This window comes from Dendrobates tinctorius, unplaced genomic scaffold (genome assembly GCF_039654945.1).
Source record: "Dendrobates tinctorius isolate UK_male_01 unplaced genomic scaffold, ASM3965494v1 ptg000084l, whole genome shotgun sequence".
In the NCBI taxonomy this organism is placed as follows: Eukaryota; Metazoa; Chordata; class Amphibia; order Anura; family Dendrobatidae; genus Dendrobates; species Dendrobates tinctorius.
Window position 1 is genome coordinate 49,820,420 of NW_027361752.1, and position 25,385 is coordinate 49,845,804.

A 25,385-nucleotide genomic window follows, 5' to 3' on the forward strand; every position below is an offset into this window, starting at 1 on the left:
AAACAACCCCAAAATATTTTTGAATCTCTACCATAATTTGACTATAGGTGCATTGTTCATTTCTTTGTATGCCTCATTCCATTTTTGCTAAAAAAATAGAATGATGTGCTTTACCAAAAAGCTCTATCTTGGTCTCATTTGTCCACAAGACACTTTATCACGTACATTTTGGCAAATTGCAGTCTAGCTTTTTTATGAGCATCACATGCTTAAAACAAAGTTGTTTTCTCATAATTTTGGAAAGGTGACAACAATCTTGTTTGGGGGTTTTGTATTAAATTATGTCCATTTTGCCTTTTTTCTCAGCTGTTTTGTGTTGTTTCAATACACACAAAGGAAATAAACATGTGTATAACAAAACATGTGCAATTGCAATAATTTTCGAGGAAAAATACTTATTTTTCTGAAACAATTTCAAGAGTGCCAACTAGCGATAAGCAAACGTGCTTGGATAAGGTTTTAACCGATCATGCTCAGGTGCTAACGAATTGACTTTGGCGTGCTTGAAAAATATGTTCCAAGTCCCCGCTGCTGCACAGCCGCAACACATGCAGGGATTTCCTGTTTGTTAGGCAATCCCTGCATGTGTTGTGGCTGTCGATCAGCTGCGAGACATGCAGTCACGGGGACTCGACCATATTTTTCAAGCACATCAAAGTCACTTGGATAGCACTCGAGTATGCTCAGATAAGACCTTATCCGAGCACGTTCACTCATCACTATTGCCAGTACTTTCGACCATAACTGTATGAAGACAGACATACTGAGTAAAAAGCACTAACTGTTTGTTAGTTCACATTCAGAACTTACCCTTGATGGGTTATTATTATCCCCCATCAATATGATAGAGGACAACTTGCTGATCACCAAGGACTTGGCCACTGGGTTCCGTAGTTATCTCAATATGGGGGCTCTGGAATCCTGGGATCCAGGCTCTGCAGCAACATATTGAATAAAGCTGAGGTGCTCATACTCATTCTTCCCTTTAATTTATTGCCTATTGGAGAAACTCACGTAGAGTGGTCCTCTTTTTCCAGCAGTCACATAGACAATGAATGAAGCGGAGGTCAAGCATGCACACCTTCGCTCCAATAAAGATGCGGTTGCAGTGACCTGATCGCAGGATCATTGATGGACCCTGCAGTTGGACCCCAATCAGCATGTTATCCCTTATCCTATAGATAACTTGTTTTTGGGAATAACCATTTAAGGACATTATCAATTTACGACATTAAGAACACAACTTTTTTTTTTCTCGGTTTTGGACATTCCTAGAGACAGGACGTTTCTCATGACTATTAAAGTAGCTCATTGCTACTCATGTCAAACCACTTTGGTGCCATGCATGCTTTGGGCTACAGCATTTTAGAGGTTAAAAATCCCGATATCTGAGCTCTCTGATCCCAGCTGCAGCAGGATGTTGACTATATATTGGAGCCAACAGTCACTAGTAATGGTGGAGCCGTTCCTTCTGTGCTAACACCATAGCTGTGCTATTATGTTATGGTGGTTTTAATGTCACGGAACAGGGCTCAGTGGGTTGTCCCACTGTGGAATACCCCTTTTTATTACAAAAGTCTTCTAATATTAAGATTATAACAGTTTGTCCAGTTACTGCAATATTCCGCAATCATTGGAGTACCCTGACAGTAATTGTTCAGTTTTCCTGCAGTGCCTCCACAGGTGAAATGGGGTATTGCACAGTTTCCATTAATATCAATGAGCTGTAGGTGTAATGCATGGACATGTCGGGTCCTCCACTCTTTGTAGTTGCTCTCCACTTTGGCTAATGGATGATGGTCCTAAGTAGAGGAATATATACAGTATTTACAGTATATCTAAAGCAATCAAACAGTTAATGGTGCTCATAGACTGTAATCAGCCTTCACCATCTGAAAATGCCTCCACTTGTCAGTTTAGCCAGATTAATGATATCCACATGCTATTTGTATACACAAAGCCAACATATTAAAAAAACACATTGATTAATAGGCATGAAATGTCTGACTCACAAACCAAACTCACTCAAGAATTCGCAACACTGAGGTTTTGGATGCATGAAATACAAGTATACAATAAAAACAGGAGCTTTTCCATGTGGCAAGGAAACCCGCTTCACCCCGAACATACCCTCCGCTCACTCACAGACAGGATCTGCCACCATGCAACTGGTAGCAATCAAGCTAGACATTGCAGAAGCAGGAACACTAAATTTAGGTTTTACTACCTATAATGGAAGATTTATGGAACGCTTTAATTGGCAGTCTTGGGACCTAAACCTTTTTTTTGCCGGGGAACAAAAACATCATTTTGGACATGTTATATGAAGCTTTCCTTTTAGCGGTCTGAAAAAAAAAATGCAAACGAGAAATGAACTTTAACGATGTAATATCCCCTCTCTGAAATGTTGGGTTTAGTCGTCAAAAGCTTCTTGGAAACGTGTAGCTTTCGGTTCAGGCCCATCTCCTTCGACCTTCCCCTTGTTGGGCGGCATTAGTTTCGGCAGTGCACTTTGTGTCACAAATTTAGGTTCATTTTCAGCACCAAACATAATAATTTTTTTAAAAAAAAGACATAAAACATAATTTCCAAACTTCCCAGATTGTTGGGGTAAGACAAGAAGAATGGAGGTCTACCTGGCAGAGCAAACAAGTCTGGGATTTTCAATTGGTGGTCTTTTCTTTTGGTAGGTCATCATTATCTAATGGCTCCTGACGTACATGATATGAGGATATCTAAAGGCACGTGGGCATGTTGGATACTGCGGCTCAGCTTATTCAACTAGGCACGGCCATAACGATATGGATAATTGTGGGTTGGGGCAGGGTTGTACTGCCTATTATTATGGTGGTCATGCATGGATGACTGTCAGTGGCATAACTTGAAGCTCTTGTGCCCCAATGCAAAGTCTCCAACAGGGTCCCCAACTCTTACAAGTCATTAATAGGATTGGCCTTCTCATATGTGTCAAAGGGAACTTTCCATCCCCCATAGGCTCCAGATTCAGGATGCGACTGCAGCTCCGGCTTCCAGTATAGTTATGCCTCTTGATCCTGCGCTAATACCATACACATGTATGAGAGAGATAAGCAAATGTTCCCAATAACACTGACTGTCTGATATGGCATATATATAAATATTTTATTTAGAAGCATTAAAAGTAATCTTTCACATAATTTTTAAAGGAGTTGTGTAATCTTCTTCAAGGGAACCTGTTTTCTGATTCATGCTACCCAAACCAGGAGCAGCATGAACCGGAGCCTGGTTGCACAATTGCTTCCAGGTATATTATTCTATGAAATGCTCGGCTGTGCACCATTCTGGATGTCACTGTTAGAGCACAGTAAGACGGCCGTATAATATGGCCGATGATTGTATCGTAGTGCAAGGACTGGCCAGCGGCTCTCCTGACCCGAGCATAACAGCTGCATTGAAATACAGGTTGTCACAATCGGGTCAGGGGAGCTGTCGGCCAGTCCATGCATTGCAAAGTTGTTCGGGTTATACACCCGTCTGACTGCGCCCTTAAGGTAACACTCTGGCTGGTACTATTCATAGGGACTCAAAAAAATGGTATAAGTTGTAAGGACCTCATAGCCGACTCTGTTTATAGGACCCACCCATTACATTGGAGTTTTTTGGCTACCACTTTTACAGGGGCACTGTGACTTATCCCATGGAGCGGTCCATATTTCAATGTGGGACATAAGTATATAAAATTACTTTCAGTTGATTGAGTTGGCGACAATAACGTACGATAATGATGACTGTAAGGGTCAAGAACCAACTCAACGGAGATTCGAGGAAATGCCGGAAGTGGAAGTGACTAATCTGACTCATATCAAGAATCTTGAATTAAAGGCACCTCTCTATAGCAATGTGTTACAGCAGTGTTCCCCAACTCCAGTTCTCAAGAGCCACCAACAGGTCGTGTTTTCAGGATTTCCTTAGTATTACCCAGGTGATAATTCCATTATATGTGTAATACTAAGGAAATCCTGAAGACCTGATTGGTTGGTGGCTCATTGGGGAACACTGTCTCATAGGGTCTATGCCATGGAAGAGGGCTCACTTTGGGCACCTCTTCCTTCCGTTATCTTTTGGTAATCCCATGCGGCTCCTTGTAATAAAGGAGAATGGAGCAGCTGTCATATGGCAGCCTAGCCTGTCCGCATATCCTACACTGAGATACCTCACATAAAGCACCGGAAGCTTCATATGACTCTCCGGGACACTAAACTTCCAGATAGAGAAGACTTGGATTTAAAACTAGTGGCACTGGGTTAACATCTCCAAAAAGAAGAGAGGTGTTCAGGGGTGATCCCTACTGTATAGTGGCGGGGCTAAAGCCATGTTGCCCCTCTCTTAAATTACCACCTGTTGATATGACAACTACTCCATTTGGTGGTGTAGGATAGGATCGGAGTAGATGGCAGTCGCTCCTTCCTTTTCTTCTGGTTTCTGTATAATTACATTATATGTATCTCCTGATTTACCATATATACTGTATATATACAGATTTTTTATGCCATATCTGTAGGTTTTCCTTGATTATTTCTATAACCCTCCCCCCCTCTGTGATGTAATGTAAGCCACACATACGTATATATATATAGCATTAAATGTGTTTCCATAGACGAGAAAAGGGAAGAAAGAAAGTTCTATGGTAGTAAATAATGTTGGCACCAGCTGTAGGAGCAGGTTACCAGATGTATCGCACATTACACACAATGTGCTTTCAATGTGTTTTCACCTCTGCAACCTCAAATCTCTTTTCTGGGGAAGATGCAAACTGTGAGAATGAAAACAAGCCATAATAAGCACAGATCCTGCCATGTTCTTTGGAAAATAGAAGTAAGTAATCCGGTGTGGTTGCAATGGACTTTTTGTAACCACAAAGAAACTCGGTAACTTAAAATAACTTTCTTTTCCATTGAAATTGCATCAATTTTTTTTTTTCCGGCAGTAAAAGAAAAAAAAACCATTCCAAAATAATAAATATAAAAAGAACATAATAATAATAGGCATATGTAAAAGTATAAAAGAATATTTAGAAGATATGGACACAACTTGATGATCTAGCTATAGGAATGTGTCTGGCAGGGTCTGAACCTTGATACTCCCAAAAATCCACGAAAAAAAGGGGTATTGTGACCTGCTGAAGCAACGTGACTTATATCAGTGCCCAACAAGTCATTGGGAGATTGTACTACAGCCTAACCTAAAAGGGTATTTCCAACTGTGACATTAATTGCAAAGTCCCAGAGACTCCCGTTAACCCCTTCCCAAAAAAGGCCATTTTTTACTTTTGTCCTTTTCCTTTTTTCTCCCCTTTCTTCAAGAACAATATCTTTTTTATTTTTCAGCCAATATATCTGTAGGAGGGATGGTTTTCTTTTGTGGAACAAGTTAAAGCTTTAAATGAAACCATTGACATCACCATGTAATATACTGAAAGCTGGTAAAAGAAATTACAAGTGAGATGGAATGGTGAAAAAAATGGAAATTCCACCATATTTGGAGGTTCTGATTTTACAGTGTTCGTTGTTCAGTAAAAATGACCTAACAACATGATTCTCCAGGTCAGTGCGACTACGGCGTTACCAGACATGTCATTTTTTAAAATATATTTTTGTGGTTAAATAAAATTCCAAATTTTGTAAAAATGTTTTGTGTTGCCATTCTCTGAGACTTATAATTTTTTATTTTTGCTGTATTTTTGCAACCGGAAAAACTCAGATTCAATCATTATTTTTTTATCCATATAAGGTTTACTGAATGGGTTCACTCATTTTAGATTTTCATGGATCGGATACGGCGATACTAAATATGTTTACTTTTTCTATTTTCAATTTCTATATTTTGAAGGGAAAAAGGGATAATCAAATTTATAACATTTTTTCTCTTTTTTAATTTTTGGGATTTTTTTGTTTTCATTTTTACTTGATTTTTTTAGTCTCTTCGGGTGACATGAAACTATAGTATCACAATTTACAGTGAAAATCGCAGTATCCTATGAAGTCTAGTCTGTGGCTGGACTTTACAAGAATACCAAAATGGTGTCAAAGCTGTCATGGCAAACAGTCAGCACCCAGCAATTGCACAGTGGAAATTAAGTGGCCAAACAGAAGCGATCAGAGCTAGCTCAGGTTGCTGCTGCTAGAGTCTGATGTTGGCTGTATAACACAGCATTCACTGTGTATAGATCAGGCCTAGCTCTGTAGCCCACTCCCTACATGTAGTACAAGTGAATGACACATTAGGAAGGGGTTAATGTGTGATAGGTGAGATTGCCAAATTTCAGATTTTCGAGAACAGCGCCCCATCTCACAGGACAGGGTTGGGAGACACGGTCGCGCATGAGCGACTCTCTTCTTTCCCTTCTGTGAGAGTTCTAAAATTTGCGGAGCAGACCTACCAGTTATTTATACAACTCCAATAGGAAGAAATGGCTAGGGTTGCATGTGTGCAGTCAACTTTTCGAACAAGGGTTGACCGGTAGTTTGGTCGGCAGCTATGTAGCACAGGATCGCTCTTTCAGTCGAGTGCTTCTGTGTTCTCTAAGAGAGAGCCATAGCATGGCAATATTAAAGTATGGGTATTATGGCCTACAGGTGCAAGGAAAGGATAGTTGATAGAGTGTATGCACTGGGCTTAATATTAGATCAGTCTGTGGTAATCTTCGGAGCTCCCCCTAGTGGTGACTGCTGGCAGACAGATATTTATCCGTTAACGCATTGGGGGCAATTTATAAAGGGTTTTGCACCAGTTTTCTGGCATAAAAAAAATCACAATTTTAGTTTCACACTAGTGATGAGCGAGCAGTAAACTGCTGGTGCTCGGTACTCGGATCGAGCAGGTCGGATTGCTCAGGTACTCGATTCGCCCCATCACTATTTCACACCCTTTTGCAGAAAAATGTGCATCTTTTTGCTATTTTAGGAGATTTTTGACACTTTTGGGTGGGAAAGCAGGTGTGGTTAACAATACAACTAAGGATTAAGCCAGACATAAACTTTTTAAAAAGTTGCACAAAAGTTTACAATTTTCCTCCAGTAGGGGTGCGGTACAAGAAGTGTAGAAACAGTTCTAGGCAGAAGTTTTATACATGTCAACATGCGCCAAATTTATCAAACATTTTGAAATCCTTGGTCCAAATTACAACAAAGCGCCCACAAGAGAAAGTGATTTTAAAAATTCCCCCCATGATCAATTTACTCCTTTTGTCTATACATAAACTTCTTCATACTGCTGCATAGTCGGCGGTACATCAGTGATAGTCAATGTGCCGCAGGCATTAAGTGATACAATCGTGTGGTTTACAATAAGGCGTTTGGTAAATGTGAGATGTAAAGAAACAGTAAGGGGTAAAGCAAGGGGTTTTCCTTTCTGACAGGTCCTGGTCAAGTACCTTCGGCATTGGTGTTGTAGACTCTAAGGAACGTAAAGAAAAGGTTCCTTTAAGGAAAAAAAATGGAGATCAGATTTAGTTCGGGAAAAATATATGATGTCTTTATCTAGGTTCTCAAGAGTGAGGAAGGCAACAAAAGGCCCCAGTGTACAACAAGGTGGAAGTAAACAGAAAATCACCGTGTGAAAAAAGTGTATTACAGGACCTACGAGGGGGAAGGGGAGACGTTATATCCACACACATTAAATAACCGAGCCAGGAGTGAGGAATAGATATATTAATATATTATCGTGTCTCTGTGTGATGGTACATTAAATACATAGTGTAATGTGATGTCATTTATTGTATCATCTATTATATTTATATTTATCTATTACCTATCTATCATCTATTTATTTACAGTAACTTAAAAAAGTATTCATAACCTGACTTCCTCTATAACAATAAGTGTCCAATCACTCTATCTAGTACAATTCATGCCTCATATGCCTATAATAGTATAATTCACTCCCCATAGACCTCTGTAGTATAATGCACTCCCCATAGTCCTATATATAGTATAATGTACTCTCCATAGGCCTCATTATAGTATAATTCCCTCTCCATAGGCCTCTATATAGTATAATGCACCCCCATAGGCCTCTATATAGTATTATGGACTCCCCATAGGCAGACTCTATATACTATAATGCACTCCCTATAGACAGAATCTATATAGTATAATGCACTCTCCATAGGCAGACTCTATATAGTATAATACACTCCCCATAGGCAGACTTTATTTAGTTTAATGCACTCCCCATAGGCAGACTTTATATAGTATAATGCACTCCCCATAGGCAGACTCTATGTAGTATAATGCACTCTACATAGGCAGACTATATATAGTTTAATGCACTCTCCATAGGCAGACTTTATATAGTATAATGCACTCCCCATAGGCAGACTCTATGTAGTATAATGCACTCTACATAGGCAGACTATATATAGTTTAATGCACTCTCCATAGGCAGACTCTATATAGTATAATACACTCCCTATAGGCAGACTTTATACAGTATAGTACACTCCCTATAGGCAGACTTTATACAGTTTAATGCACTCCCTATAGACCGAATCTATATAGTATAACGCACTCTCCATAAGCAGACTCTATATAGTATAATACACTCCCCATAGGCAGACTTTATATAGTTTAATGCACTCCCCATAGGCAGACTTTATATAGTATAATGCACACCCCATAGGAAGACTCTATATAGTATAATGCACTCCCCATAGGCAGACTTTATATAGTTTAATGCACTCCCCATAGGCAGACACTATATAGTATAATGCACTCTACATAGGCAGACTTTATATAGTTTAATGCACTCCCCATAGGCAGACTCTATATAGTATAATGCACTCCCCATAGGCAGACTTTATATAGTTTAATGCACTCCCCATAGGCAGACTCTATATAGTATAATGCACATCCATAGGCCTCCATATAGTATAATGCACCCCATAGGCAGACTCTATATAGTATAATGCACATCCATAGGCCTCCAAACAGTATAATTCACTCCTAATAAAAAAAATAAAATACAATAGTCACCTCTCCACATCGCTCCCTTACTGCTCCGAGCACCCTCAGAACTCACGACAGAGGACATCAAGTAATGACGTCATCGTGCCTGCTGTCAGTGTCTGTGTCAGGGACGTCAGATACAGAGGGGGAATATTGGAAGAGGGAGCTAGATCTCATCATTGCTTTCAACTGTGTCACCATCCAGCCAATAAAGTTGAATTGTGATGATGTGCGAGGGGGGGCCCCTATGGCTCATGGACCCCTTAGCAGCCAAGTTGCTGTGCAGGGAGATCGAGTCTCCCTGCTCTGCCGCAGAGTTTAGCTGCGTGCGCCCATACAGTTAACACAAAAAAAATTTAGCTTGGGTTTAAATTGGTATACATGCAGCACATAAACGCATGTTCACATTGGCAAATAAACAGACAAAACCTACTACAAACAAAATGAATATATACCCTGCTGTAACTAAACAAGTAAAAAAAAGTGCAGTTAACAGTAGCGTAGCTCTGAGTGGGCCCTTCATAGCGCAGGGCCCGTGGCGACTGCACCCTCTGCCCCCCTAGTAGCTACGCTACTGGTCTTGCTGGAAGGTGAACCTACAGTCCATTCTCAAGTCTTTTCCAGCCTTGGACAGGTTTTCCTCCAGGATTGCCATTCATTTAGTTCCATATCTTCAACTCTAACCAGCTTCTCTGTCCCTGCTGAAGAAAAGTCTCTTCACAGCATGATGTCACCACCACCATGTGTGACGGTGGGGATGGTGTTGCAGTGTTAGTTTTCTGCCATTTGCATTTAGACCCAAATTTTTTACTTTGTTCTCATCTGACCAAAACACTTTCTTCCTCATGCTATCTGTGTCCCCTGCATGGCATGTGGAAGAAGGTGCTCTGGTCAATTGAGCCCAAAGTAGAACTTTCTTTGACCTACATGCCCATACAGATGGCTTAGGAGGGTTCATTCTACTGACAGATGCTCTTTAATACTGTTGGATTTTCGGGTGCTTAAATAAAAAAAATTGATAGATGGATGGATGGATGGAAGGAAGGAAGGATAGATGTATGGATAGATGGATGGATGGAAGGATAGATGGATGGATAGATGGATGGATGGATGGAAGGATAAATGGAAGGATGGATGGATGGATGGATGGATGGATGATGGATGGATGGATGGAAGGATGGATGGATGGATGGATGGAAGGATGGATGATTACCTTTTGCAATCAATGAGGTGAAGATGGAAGAGAAGTCTAACTGGCATATCCCATCCCAGGGCTTGGAATGATGTACTGCTCAGTGCGGAGGGATGTCAATCAAACCAAATTGGCAGGATAAGGGCACAGGCAATTTGACTTTTCTACCATCTCCGCCTCCATCTCTGCAAGAAGATAATTAGCATGTGTCCCCATTAGAAAGCACAGAAGGGGCCACATTCAGGAGTGGCCAAAAAACTGCAAACACCTGACAGGTTCTCTTTATGGATTGGAAAATGGTAGATGTAAATATTGTCATATCAGCTGTTACTAATATTACAGAAAAATACATTATTTTTTAGCTTTTTATTTATAACTTTTTTTACTTAAAATCTGGTAAATTAGGTTATATCTATAATCACTAGAATTGTCGCTCTGTATGTACTGCGCAATATCTATACGTATGGCGGTGATCGTGTCCAAAGTGGTAACCTTGGACCTGTACATTTCTGCATCTGTAAAAGGTTAAGTTCTCCGTTCCCTACAGTGAGCTTCTTGTTAAAGAGACGGCACCGAGGTTCAGCCATAAGAGAAAGCTGAACTTTTCTCCCCAGCGACTTCTCCGCATGTTTTCTTAATAAACCCGCTCTGGATATGACCTTCCTGTGTTCTATCTCTGGCAGAGACCTCTACATGCCGTATCTGCTTTCATGGGCTCCTTGTGAGACTTGGGTTACCCTTTAAGGTGTGAAGTCTCCAGTGCACAACAGACACTTATAGAGTAACTATTGTTTATATCTATAATATATATCTATAATAGAAGTGTGCCTACAATAAAAATTAGACACCTCTCCATATTTAGATTGTGAGCCCCATGGGGGACAGTGATGATAATGTGGGCAAACTGTAAAGCGCTGCGGAATATGTTAGCGCTATATAAAAATAAAGATTATTATTACTTTGTAGGTGGGGAAACTTGCAAAATCCACACTTCCCGACTTGTGATATATATATATATATATATATATATATATATATATATATATATATATATATACACAGTGGGGAAAATAAGTATATGATACAATGCTGATTTTGCAAGTTTTCCCACCTACAAAGAATAGAGAGGTCTGTAATTTTTATTGTAGGTACACTTTAACTGTGAGAGATACAATCCAGAAAGAAAAAACAGAAAATCACATTGTATGATATTAAATAATAAGTTTGCATTTTAATACGTGAATTAAGTATTTGATACAAAAGAAATTGAAGACCCATCTTCAATTGTCTTACTGAGATAAGGAGGTTGTTGGCCAAAATCTCATGATACATGACCCCATCCATCCTCCTTTCAATAGTTGTCCTGTCCTCTTTTCAGAAAAGCATCGCCAAAGTATAATGTTTCCCCCACCATGCTTCACGGTTGAGACGGTGTTTTTAGGGTTGTATTCATCTGACTTCTGTCTCAAAAAAGTTCTATTTTGGTCTCTTCTGGCCACATGACCTTTTCCCATGCCTCCTCTGGATCATCCAGATGGTCATTGGCGAACTTCAAACGGGCCTGGACATGTGCTGGTGTGAGCAGGGGAACTTGTGTGCCCTGCAGGATTTTAATCCATGATGGCGTAGTGGGTTACTAAAGGTAATGTTTGAGACTGTGGTCCCAGCTTTCTTCGGGTCATTGACCAGGTCCTCCCGTGTAGTTCTGGGCTGATTCCTGACCTTTCTCAGAATCATCCTTACCCCACGAGGCGAGATCTTGCAAGGAGCCCCAGACGGAGGTAGATTGACAGTCATCTTGTGTTTATTCCATTTTCTAATAACTGAGCCATGGTTGTCTTCTCACCAGGCTGCTTGCCTATTGTCCTGTAGCCCACTTCAGCCTTGTGCAGCTGTACAGTTTTGCTCCTGGTGTCCTTAGACAGCTCTTTGGTCTTGGCCATGGTGGAGAGGGTGGAGTGTGATTGAGTTTTGTGGACAGGTGTCTATTATATGGGTAACAAGTTCAAACAGGTGTAATTAATACAGGTAATGAGGGCAGAGTAGGAGGCTTCTAACAGGAAAACTAACAGGTGTGTGAGAACCAGAATTCCTGATGGTTGGTCGGTGATCAAACACTTATTTCATTCAATAAAATGCAATTTAATTATGCAAAAATCATGCAATGTGATTTTCTGTTTTATATTTTTAGATTCTGTCTCTCACAGGTTAAGTGTACCCACAATAAAAATTACAGACCTCTCCATTCTTTGTAACTTGCAAGAATGGCAGTGTATCAAATACTTATGTTCCCTGCTGTGTATATGTATATATATCAGTAGTGCAAGTGAAAATAATTAACTTTGTAACAGAAATTATTCAAGAAATTTGCTTCTTTCTCCTCTTTCATTTATGCTCAAAATTCTCATTTCACGGGTAAAGTCTGTTTTCAATGAATATAGACTTTCCGATTTTCCGATTACTGAGATATGACTTGACAGTTGTTACTCATAAAGTTCTTTGGAGAACTATACCTGACACTTTAGGAGAACTTGTAGCAGAATGTCTGTGTCTGCCTCTAGCTCCTCCCTCCCCTACATAGAATTTTCAGAGCACCAACTGTCTTCTCCTATCTCAATGGGGAACTCTGTCTTCTGAAATAGTAGTGTCATGATCTGCTTAGTTCATGGGATTAGGTAGTTCAGAGGTTAATCTGGACGGTCTCACTCTGAGATTCTGGGAGGCTTTTTCTAGCCTCATTGTGGACTCATTCCTCGTTGCTTATACTCAGATCCTTGGCCGAGTGTTTGTGACCCTGGTGTGCTTTGTGACTGTGATACTTTATGCTTGTTTGATTTTGACCCAGTTTTGTCCCTGTTACGAGTTCTGCCTGTTCCGTTTGTACTGCATTGCTATCTCTGTGTATGACTCATTGCTTACGTTCTGACTATTCTCTGCTTGCTCCTCTGGTACCACGCTGCCCTCTCTGTGTATGACCCCCCACTTGACTGACCTGAGTTCCCCTAATCTTTACTCCAGGATTCCTGTAATAGAATCCTACAGTCATCTAATGCAGCAGGATGCTAAGCCACGCCCCCTGTGGTCACATGATTGTAGGTCCTTGTACTCTTTACTACCTTTAGTGTCGCAGGTCCTGTTCTCCGAACTTTCCCTGCAGTTTCGGACCCCGGGCCATCCCCTAAGTCTGGGTGAGTGACCCTACTCAGCTGCGGCAGTCCGCCGGCGCTGACGGGATCATGATAAGTAGATATCTCTGATAAGATATATTACTAAGTTGCTTAATTTTGTGTATATCATTGTGTGTATATATATATATACACTGTATATACACACACACACATTTTTATGAGTTTTTATTGCTTTTCATAGGTTGCACAACACTAAGACAAACTCATAAACATAAATCCCCAGTCTTGTCCAGGCACTATCTAAACAGACAGACTAAGGCTACTCATATGCGGCTGAGCTATTCCCAGCTCGGTCAAACAAAGCAGCTATTGTCCATGGCAACCACTGATGCTTGCAGTTCTCTGCACAGGGCCTGTGCACACTCTTCTCAGAGAGGGATTCTGGCTTGTCTCTCTCTTCGACTCCAATACACATCCAATCTGGTCAGCTTCCCCAGCTGACTGCCTTAGATGAATACCTAGCCTGTTTATATGCAGAGTTAAGGACCCATTACACATAGCGATATCGCTAGCAATATCGCTGTATCACTGATTTTGTGACGCAGCAGCGATATTGCTAGCGATATCGCTATGTGTGATACTTACCTCCGACCGGCTCCCCCGCTGATTATCGCTGATCGCGTGAGAACATCCTGGACCATTTCTTGTCGGGCGCCTCCTGCTGGGCTTCCTGTGGCGCCGACGAGCGACGCGTGGACGCGGGCGGGAGGACGTCAGGATCGCCGCGTCTGACAGGTAAGTAGCGACCCCCGACCACTGCTATGTCCCTGGTGAGATCTGCCTGTGTGGCAGCTCACTAGAGACCACTTAGCAATGCACCAGCGATCCATATCGTTGTCGGGATCGCTAGTGCATCGCTAAGTGTAACGGTACCCTTAGCCTGGTGCACTAATCGAACCCTGCAGAGCTAGGATTTAACTCTAGCCTTATCTGGCACTTCTACACATTGGATATGGTTAATCTGAATTTGGCGACAAATCCACATCAGCAACTCTGCCTGTAGAAATATATTACTAGAGGAATAATCCATAAATAATACCTAATTATTGTTGTTTGAGCAAATCTTTACCCAATTTCTTGATCTGGGGACTTATCCCCATCGGTCTACCATTCTATTAATTGTCAAATACAGCCCTATGATGCGCCGCATGCAGGGCCGGCTCCAGGGTTATGGAGGATCTTGAGCAACACAGTCTTTGGTTTTGATTTTTCCTCCTCACCTACCAAAATCTATAAGTTTAACTATTTTTATTTTTTTCTGTTGATAGAGTTGTATTACGGCTTGTTTTGTAGCTTTTATTTTGGTGTCCATATGACTTTCTGATCTCTAATTATTCCATTTATTGGGAGGCAAGTAGCCAAAAAAAACAATTTTGGCATTTTTCTTTTCTGTTTTCGTTTTAGCGTTTTGTTCACCATATTGGATATATATTCTGAAATTTTATTATTTCGAACTGTTACGGACCCACTGGTATCAAATATGTTATATTACGGTATATATGTATATATATATTATATTTTGATTTTTATTTTGTGAAAAGAGGGGCTGACATGAACTTTTACATTGCTTTATTTTATTATTTTTTTATTATTATTTTTACTATTTTTCTTTTTCTTTTTTTTTACATAGTTTTATGGTCCTCCTAGGGGATTTGAGCCTGTGATCACTTGAGTCTGCGATCACTTGATCACTTGCGCAATACTGTACAATAATGTTATACTGAAGTGTATTACAAAGTACACAAACATGGCAGACACAGAGGCCTGTGACAATGACATCGGTGGCCCTTGCACCGGTGGGCTCTGTAAGGGACACCTCCCCCAATTTCCAACCTATTAAATGCCGCTGTCACAATTTACAGGTGCTTCTCACAAAATTAGAATATTATCAAAAAGTTAATTTCTTTCAGTTCTTCAATACAAAAGTGAAGCTGATATATTATATAGAGTCATTACACACAGAGTGATCAATTTCACGTGTTTACTTCTGTTAATGTTGATGATAAGTTCAGATGAGTTTGCTAGCCAATCAAGCACAGTGATACTGTTGTGTGTACACCAGGTATTGGTACTTTTGGCAATGTGGACAGGGGCCAAGTCCTGCTGGAGAATGACATTTCCATCTCCAAAAAGCTTGTTGGCAGAGGGAAGCATGCAGTGGTAGACAGCTGCGCTGACTTTGGTCTTGATAAAACACAGTGAACCTACACCAGCAGATGACATGGCTCCACAAACCATCACTGATTGTGGAGACTTCACACAAGAACTTGGAAATCAAGGTCCCAGAGTCTGGAGGAAGAGTGGAGAGACCACAATCCAAGCTGCTGGAGGTCTAGTGTGAAGTTTCCACAATCAGTGATGGTTTGGGGAGCCATGTCATCTGCTGGTGTAGGTTCACTGTGCTTTATCAAGACCAAAGTCAGCGCAGCCGTCTACCACTGCATGCTTCCCTCTGCCAACAAGCTTTTCGGAGGTGGAAATGTCATTCTCCAGTAGGACTTGGCCCCTGTCCACACTGCTGAAAATATCAATACCTGGTTTACAAACAACAGTATCACTGTGCTTGATTGGCAGCAAACTCGCCTGATCTTAACCCCATAGAAAATCTATGGAGTATTGTCAAGAGGAAGATGAGACACCAGACCCAACCATGCAAACGAGCTGAAGGCTGCTATCAAAGCAACCTGGGCTTCCATAACCCCTCAGCAGTGCCACAGGCTGATCGCCTCCATGCCACGCCGCACTGATGCAGTAATTGATGCAGAAGGAGCCTGACCAAGTACTGAGTGCATTTACTGACCATACATCTCAGTAGGACAACATTTCGGATTTTAAAATCATTTTCCAGCTGGTGTTATGAAGTATTCTAATTTACTGAGATAATGACTTTTGGGTTTTCATTGGCTGTAAGCCATAATCATCGACATTAACAGAAATAAACACGTGAAATAGATCACTCTGTGTGTAATGACTCTATAGAATATAGGAGAACTGAAATAAATTAACCTTTTCATGATATTCTAATTTTGTGAGAAGCACCTGTAGCATCTTATCGATTAAACTGCTGTGATCGGAGCAGTGCGTACATGTACGGCGGATGTCGTCAATTAAAACCTGGACAGAGTGGGCCCCCACAGGACCTTGGCCACCAGCAGTTGTATGGGGTTTGTCAGCCTTGGCCCCATTCTTCAATTATGACAAAATAATGCTTTATCGCAGAAAAGGTCCATCATGCTCAACAAATCTCCACACAGAACACAAATCTACCCTGACCAACTACAACGCCAAGCAGATCACCACTAACCACTACACCATCTGTACTTTTTAAGAAATTACGCTCTGTTCACAACTCTATGGCTGCCCTTATTGCAAGTTTTGGTCAAATTTGACAAATTTTGTAGCGGCCTTTATTGCAAATTTGGGTCAAATTTGACGAATTCTGTGGCAGCCTTTATGGCAAATTTTTGGTCAAATATGCCAAATTTGCCATAGTCTTGTTTCTGCAGAGGGAGTCATGATCATTAGCGACAACTCTAGGTCCATATAGAAAAAGGGTCTTAAGAAGTTTAGAATTTTGCAAATAGATTTTTGCCGTAATTTACATGTAGTTATATCTTGGTTAAAGTAACAGCTCTAGGAAACTTTCACAATTTTAGTACCAAGTCTAAAAATCTTCCTAGTCAGAAATTAGACTTACGGTAATTTAAAAAAGAAAACAAAACGTGAAAAACACATTTTAAATCTACGCTTTTTTTTCCACGTAACATGTGCTTTTTATTGCATCTTTATGACTTTATGTTTTGGGGTTTTCTTGTGTCTTATTTGCCTCGTGTGTTTTTCTATGGTTTTTCACAGCACAAATTGTGGACTTGAGAGATTCCATTTTGAATCACATGATTTGTAATGTGAAAACAATCCTTTAAAAATATTTTTTTTTCCAATAGAAAAACACCACAAAATTCCAGTAAAAAAATCCACCGCCGAATCATGCTACGCTACTGAAAATGCCACCAAACGCACTTGCAAATCCATCTAGAGGATTAGCTGCCCATGGAAACCAATCCGAGCACGGCTTTCATTTCTTAAAACAGAGTGATGACATGAAAGCTGCCCTGTGATTGGTTGCTAAGGGCAAAAAAAGAGCTGCAGCATGGCAACAGATAGTGATGTGACAATTGCCGTATAGGTCTTGTTTTTATCGCCTTTTTTGTTTTATTTTTCCATCAATAAAGCTGTATAAGGACTTGTTATTTTTATATGACGAGCTTGGGTCACTTTTTATTGTATTTTGCTGAGGGGAGATGCGGTGACTTATTGGAAAAAAAGGCAATTCTGAAATTTTGATTTTTTTTTTTTGTTGTTCTTTTCCCTTTTTTATTCAACTAGATCATATATATATATAGTATATAGTTTTTAATTATTTATTTATTTATTTATTTAAACACTTACTGATAAATTTTCACTTTATTTTTCACTCCCCTATGGTATTTGTACCTGGTTTGATCACTTGTACTATATACTGCAACACTTAAAGGGTCATTCCCGTCGTCACGGATGGGTGCTGCCTGTAAAAACAAACACCTTTGCCATTTTCTGCTTATTAACACTTGTAGATGTTAACATTTTTCCTTTGTTTACAGCTCGTTGCCTAGGAGACCGACCACCACAACTGTCTAGCTTGTAAGCACTGTACTGAACCTGGCCAATATTAGTATGTAATAGCCCGTACCAGCCATCCTGGCCAGCTTTAAAACAGTGCCTACAAGTGACTTTTGTACTGTAGGCACTGTGCATGTTCTGCTGTGTAGCAGAGGTGGTCGGCTTCCAATGCAACGAAAGAAAAAGTGTCGATATCTCAGCGACGACTGAAAATTTTAACAAGCAGTAAATTGCAAATTTGCTTGTATTTACAAGGAGTATCGATCTATGAAGATGGGGAATAATAACACTTTAAGTTTTGCAATATATAGTCAAAATTATATTGTCAGTTGGCAGTGATGAGGCCTTCAGCAGGCTTCTATCTGCTACAGGCTATTGAGTGCTGGTAACCATACCCACTGTCAGTCATAGTGGCAGCTAAGCGGTTAAAAAGCTACGATCGCTGCTTATAGAGGGAGTCAGGTATGATTCGGACTCAGCTACTGATTCTGCTCCATGCATGCAGTCCCTGGCATGGAAGTAGAGTTATATCCATATGCGTCAAGGTGTTAAGACGGAAGATTTATTAATTAATTAAAAAATGCAGAGAATGTTCCGACTATATGATGTAATATGAGAGATATTAAGTCTCCGGCTCGGATGGAGTTCAGTCTAGAGGGCTGCGATGGGTCACTTACTAACACTCACCCTCTGGTTTACGCATCACCATTCATCCCAATCAGCCACGACAAGAGCGAGAAGACTCATTTACCAAACATTGCAGGAAACCTCCTCCCTCCACTTATTAAACCTAGCAACAGCCTATGTCATCTGTCAAAATAATGCGCCTCCAATCTCACCGTCCTAAGACGAAGACCTGGACTTCTCCGACACATCATCCATTACTAAAAAAGTCATTGACGTTCATGAAAACCGGGTTATTAGACTCCAAAGATCTGTCAACTCCAGACACAGCAAAGCTGAGTTTGCCATACGTAACAGAGGAAAATTCCTTAACGTTATAAAGAATAAGTAACACACTCAGCTCTGCTACCCCTCGTCATAATGCAAAAATAAAAAAATAAAAATTTTGGTGCAGTTGGCGATGAATATTGATGTAGCAGAGTTGACTTTGTCATTCTTCGTGCATCATGATACTTCTAGAGATATGGAAAAGTTACAGATTACGTATGGTTGTGATATCACCATGAATTCTGCCAGATGACAGATTCGGCTCTGCTACATCTGTAAGCTTTAAAGTCAAAGTTTTCCGGAAAATAAAAACCTGGGAACTCACCGAGTCTGCGGAGTGGGAGAAGTCATAGATCCGTGAATGGGGACTTTCACAAAGCAGCAACAGATGGAGGAGGCTGGATACAGGAAAGACTTTTTCGGATGCTCGGTTGGAGTTTGCAGGAGCAGCGACCGGTAGAAATGTCTATGGGTGGAATGGATGTTCCTCTATGAACCGGTGGTAAATGTGGATATATTGCAGAGTCCTGTGCTTCTGGATGGAGAAAGATGTGAACTGACTCAGTCGCTGGCAGTGGTCTCAGCCCAGAGTATGAGTCTATCCTCTTCTCCAATCATAGATGAGTGAAAACCGACCAGAGTCCTCCCAGACTGAAACTTCCACAACTGCAGCATCATATACCCCACAGACCACCACACTCGAGCCTGGAAAACAAACCCCAGCACGAAAGCTCAAAAGGGACCGAATGTGGACTGTATACATTCCTCTGTTTAAAGCCGCAGAGCTAAAAGCCAACGAGAAAGCACAGAAACAACTAAAAGAAAAAAAGAAGAAAAAAAACATAAAATGGTAGAAAGAAGAAAACACAAGTGTGAAATTAAAATGTATAAAAATTTACTTTAAGCTTATATAGTATTATAGTTTAACCATGCAATAGAAGAACTCAAAATAATAAAAAATGGCTAAAATATAATAATAATAATAATAATAACAGAAAAAACAGTAGTAATAATAATAATATTAATAATAACAATAACAGTAATAATAATAATAAGAACAAGAATAGCAATAACAGTAATAATAATAATAATAATAATAATAAAAAATAATAAACAATAAAGGCTAATGTTACTTTCAGACTAACAAAGCTTCCAATTGCAGTGTGCGGCAGCGCAAGCCAGCTCCAGAAGGGGGCCCCATGTAACTTTTGCTACAGTCAGGACCCTCTATATAATAATAATAGTAATAATAATAAAATGATATTATTATATGTATTCCGGTAATTCCATTTTATTACACTCACTCGAATACCAATGCGGTCTCTGACAGTTCTGTGGCCAGTGTTGTGGTTTATACTGTTATTTTATATTACTTTTACCAGTCTCAGTGATGTAATCAGTATCCAAAATTGTGATTTTAGGTTCTGGCTGAAAATGTTCTACCATCTACCACCGCATCTTAGGTCATAGAGACAAAAAAAAATAAAATGAATAAGAATCTATAAACACTACTTTTGTAAGAGCAAATCTACAGTACTTCATGGCCAACACCCTCCCTCCCCCATTGCTGACGTAACCCACAATGTACACCCACTCTGTGAAAGTGGCTCCTTCTTTAGAGCACTTCACCGATCGCTGTGTTACATGACCAGACATTTATCTAAATGGCTATCATAAACTACCGTACTACATTTCTCATGTCAGTTACATACAGTGGGGAAATAAGTATTTGATACACTGCCGATTTTGCACGTTTTCCCACTTACAAAAAATGGAGAGGTCTGTGATTTTTATCATGGGTACACTTCGCCCGTGAGAGACAGAATCTAAAAATAATATCCAGAAAATAACATTGTAGGATTTTTATATAATTAAATTGCATTTTATTGCATGAAATAAGTATTTGATCACCGACCAACCAGCAAGAATTCTGGCTCTCGCAAGTGACGCCCCATGACACAGCTTGAATGAAACGCGCGTTGGGGCTGGGTAACCACATTATACAGAACCCTGTTAAGTATTGTGCTTGCTTTTTTTTGTCTTTCTTTGTCTTTGTTGTCTTTCTCCTTTGTACATACCATGCTCTTTGGAAAAACTAACGATTCAGGTTAATATGTTTGTTCTTGTGCATCTTGGACATTTTTTTCACATTATTTATGTATACTTGTGGCCCCACTTTTGGATACACTGCATTCATTTGAACTTTTGTTTTCTTTGTATTGTTTTAATATTTTCAATAACTTGCATGTTTTATGAGAATTATAAGCACTTCTTTTGCTCTTTTGATGGTATAGGACAATAGGCAAGCAGCTTGGTGAGAAGGCAACAACTCTTGGCACAATTATTAGAGAATGGAAGAAACCCAAGATGACTGTCAGTCTTCCTCGGTCTGGGGCTCCATGCAAGATCTCGCCTCGTGGGGTAAGGATGATTCTAAGAAAGATCAGGAATCAGCCCAGAGGTAGATGGGAGGACCTGATCTATGAACTGAAGAGAGCTGGGACCACAGTCTCAAACATTACCGTTAGTAACACACTACGCCATCATGGATTAAAATCCTGCAGGGCTCGCAAGGTCCCCCTGCTCATGCCAGCACATGTCCAGGCCAATTTGAAGTTCACCAATGACCATCTGGACGATCCAGAGGAGGCATGGGAGAAGGTCATTTGGTCAGATGAGACCAAAATAGAACTTTTTGGTATCTACTCCACTCACCGTTTTTGGAGGAAGAAGACCGATGACTACCATCCCAAGAACACTGTCCCAACTGTGGAAACATCATACTTTGTGGGTGCTTTTCTGCAAAGGGACAGGACGACTGCACCATATTGAAGGGAGGATGGATGGGGTCATGAACCGAGAGATTTTGTCAACAACCTCCTTCCCTCAGTAAGAGCATTGAAGATGGGTTGTAGCTGGGTCTTCCAGCATGACAATGACCCAGAACACATAGTCAGGGCAACTAAGGAGTGTCTCCATAAGAAGCATTTCAAGGTCTTGGAGTGGCCTAGCCAGTCTCCAGATGTGAACCCAATAGAAAATCTTCGGAGGAGCTGAAACTCATTGTTGCCCAGTAGCAGCCCCGAAACCTGAAAGATCTGGAGAAGATCTGTATGGAAGAGGGGGCCAAAATCCCTGCTGCAGTGTGTGCAAACCTGGTCAAGAGCTACTGGAAACGTCTGACCTCTGTAACTGAAAACAAAGGTTTCTGGACCAAATATTAAGTTCTGTTTTTCTATTGTATCAAATACTTATTTTATGCAATAAAATGCAAATTAATTATGTAAAAATCATAAAATGTGATTTTCTGTTTTTTATTTTTAGATTCTGCCTCTGACAGGTGAAGTGTAACCTACGATAAAAATTACAGCCCTCTCCATTTTTTGTAGATGGGAAAACTTGTAAAATCGTCAGTGTGTCAAATACTTATTTTTCAAACTGTACCCCTTTAACCATTGCCTTTCTTGGTGCCCCTGACCCACCTTCACCAACAATTATTTTATTTGTCTCCATAAAGTAAAATTGAACGCCCCCACTTCCGGAGGGACCTGTGTCATGGGCATCTTTATTAATCAATCTACCTCTTCAAGGGTTCTCTATTTTTTATTTTTTTTGCTTTTTGAAGCAAAAACTAGAGATTGAAAACCTAGGGGTGGCCATGTGTCACCAACACCCCCCCCCCCCCCCATATTCTGGGAAGGGGTTTTGTCCTCTCTTTTCTGCAACTGTTTCTCCTTCCCTATGCTGCACTGTCAGCAACTACTTGTCAGCTGCTGACGTGGGGTGGGATGAGCCTAAACTAAGCTGACATTTTTGCCCAAAGTTAGTACGGTTGAACATTTGGCCCCCTTCCTCCATCTACTGGGTCCTGAAGAATTAGTGGCAAGTACCCCACTGACCCCCTCCTGTAACTTATTAATCGCGACCAACGCAAAAGTTTCAAAAATGTCTTTAAAATAATCAGATTCTGGATTCTGAGCAGTATTTGGACTTTCGCTCTTTTACGCTGTGTTTATACGGCTGACGGGTTGCTGAAATTTAAGAAGAAAACACACAAAGCTCTCGCAGTGCTGAAGCTAGAAGCAAAATTGAGTCAGCCCGGGGTCTTGGAGCACTGCATAATCTATTAATTGGTGGCCATTAAGGTGCCGTTTGACTGCGCGAAGCACACAGAAGTCTGATTGTGACTGAGCTGTGTTTCCAATGAAAGTGGAGTTATTTTAGCTGCAGACATGTTTACATTACTGTGGTTTAGTCTATAACTTTCCCTTTTTCTCGCTTCAGGATTTTACTTCGTGAAGCAAAGCCCTCAGCTCCTAGACATTCCAAAAAGTCTGCCAAAATAATAGAAAAAAAGTAGAAATAAGGTAAAAAAAAAAATAGTGCAAACAAAGTAAGTGAGGAGGACCCCCGGCTCTGGGTAAATGCAAGGGCTGAGGGGGATAAAAAGTATGACCCCGTAAATATCGGACTCCTGTCTTATTGCCTATTCTCAGTCTCAGTGTAAAATCCTTCAGGGTTCTATTTCCTGTTTATATGAGTAAGCATGAAATGATCCCAGTGCAAAACTGGAACTTATCGCATTCAGGTGCTCTGGCGAATGCGCTTGTTTGCGTTGCGTAATGGGATGGAAATCTTAGTTGTGATAACTGGGCTAAGGAATCGGATTGTGATTTTGTTGTTTTCTAGCAAGGATCTCCTTGGTTGTTGCAGGTCAATATGTCATTATTTTTAAACTTTTTGGCTAAAGTGTTGGTCAAGACTCAAAAAAGTGCAACAATTATAAAGGCACACTCCCAGAAAGGTCTACTAACTCCTCAGCCCAATGGTCATACCACCAAATATACCAGCGCAAATCCAGTTGCCATTTCATCAAATATACTAACCTCAAATCCAATGACCATACCATCAAATACCAACCCCAAATTCAATGTCTGTACCACCAATTACCAAGCCCATATCCAATGACCATACCACCAATTACAAACCCCAAATCCAATGAACATACCACCAATTGTCAACCCCAAATTCAATAGCCATACCACCAAATACCAACCCCAAATCCATTTGCCTGTCCACCAAATATACCAACCCCAAATCCAATGGCCATACCAGCGAATATTCAAACCCCAAATTCAATGGCCATGCCCCCAAATACACAAACGCCAAATATAATTACCATACCATCAAATATACCAGACTCAAATCCAATGGCTATACTACCAAATACGCCAACACCATATCCAATGGTCAATACACCAAATCTACCGACACCAAATCCAATGACCATACCACCAAATCTACCAACTCTAAATCCAATGACCATACCACCAAATATATCAACCCCAAATCAAATGGACATACTACCAGATATACCAACCCCAAATCTAAGGCCATTATAACCTTATTATTTGTAAAAGGCAGTGATCAATTTCCAACGTCATTCCGTGCCTGTGTAATACAGCAATCTAGAATATAATAAGTCATATAATATATTAAAATAATTCACTAGCACATACAGGGGCAGATTTATTAATACTGTCCAAAAGATAGACCATGTAAAACTATACAAGACAGACAGTAACGGCACTAAATGTATCAAAATGGAGCACATTGCATAGTTAATGTAATTTATTCTTATTTCATCATGCTATATGTGTGATATTATTGATAATAATGCTACTACAAAGTCAATAAATAAAACTACAATACACTGTCTAAATTAGAGTGCTATATAGTGCAGTAACCACAATATCATCCCGTACCCGAATAAGATTTGCATATAGGGCCACATAAAACTAAATAGCGAGGCCAAATATTATCCTGATACAGTCTCTAAATCATACCGCAATGCATAGTCTAAATAATAGTGCCATAGGGTGCAAAATCCTACAATCACCAAATAGCATTGGAAGAGAGAGTATCTAAAAAATACTATATACACTTCCCAAATATTTCCTCCAGATATTCCCCAAATAATAATACGTAGTAAAAATAATTACTGCCACACAGCAAAAAAAAAAAGGTAGTGCCTTATCTAAAATAATACTGACACACTGTGCAACATATTACAACATGCTTTTTATTGTGTTATTGGGTCGCCCTCCCAGGGCTGTGGGGTACTCAGTACCGGGCCGGTCTCTCAGATGGGAATGTCACAGCAGCAGTGACCCAGTCCGTGGCCCTGGGCGCCCAAGTAAAAGGGAGATTGAATGGTGGGATGTAGTGGATTAAATGAATAGTTCGTGATGCCACCTGTGGTGTTCGGCAAGGGAGTTGTTGAGCCGACGTTGCATGCAGCTCCTCTGGGACTGATGGTGTGGTGCAGCAAAGATGTTAAAGCTCCCCACAGGTGAAGCTGTAGTCCCAGGGCAGTGTAGATGTGCATTGCGGGAAGGGTGCAGTGGTAGG

General features: G+C 40.4%; 1 protein-coding gene across 1 annotated transcript in view; it reads right to left on the minus strand.

Moving 5' to 3' along the window:
• Positions 1-19,506, minus strand: part of ERG (ETS transcription factor ERG) — a 296,084-nt gene extending 276,578 nt beyond the window's left edge. Inside the window, exon 1 of the mRNA XM_073584678.1 lies at positions 19,300-19,506. The gene's annotated coding sequence lies outside the window, so the exon portion shown is untranslated. The remainder of the gene's footprint in view (positions 1-19,299) is intronic.
• Between the last annotated feature and the right edge of the window lie 5,879 nt (positions 19,507-25,385).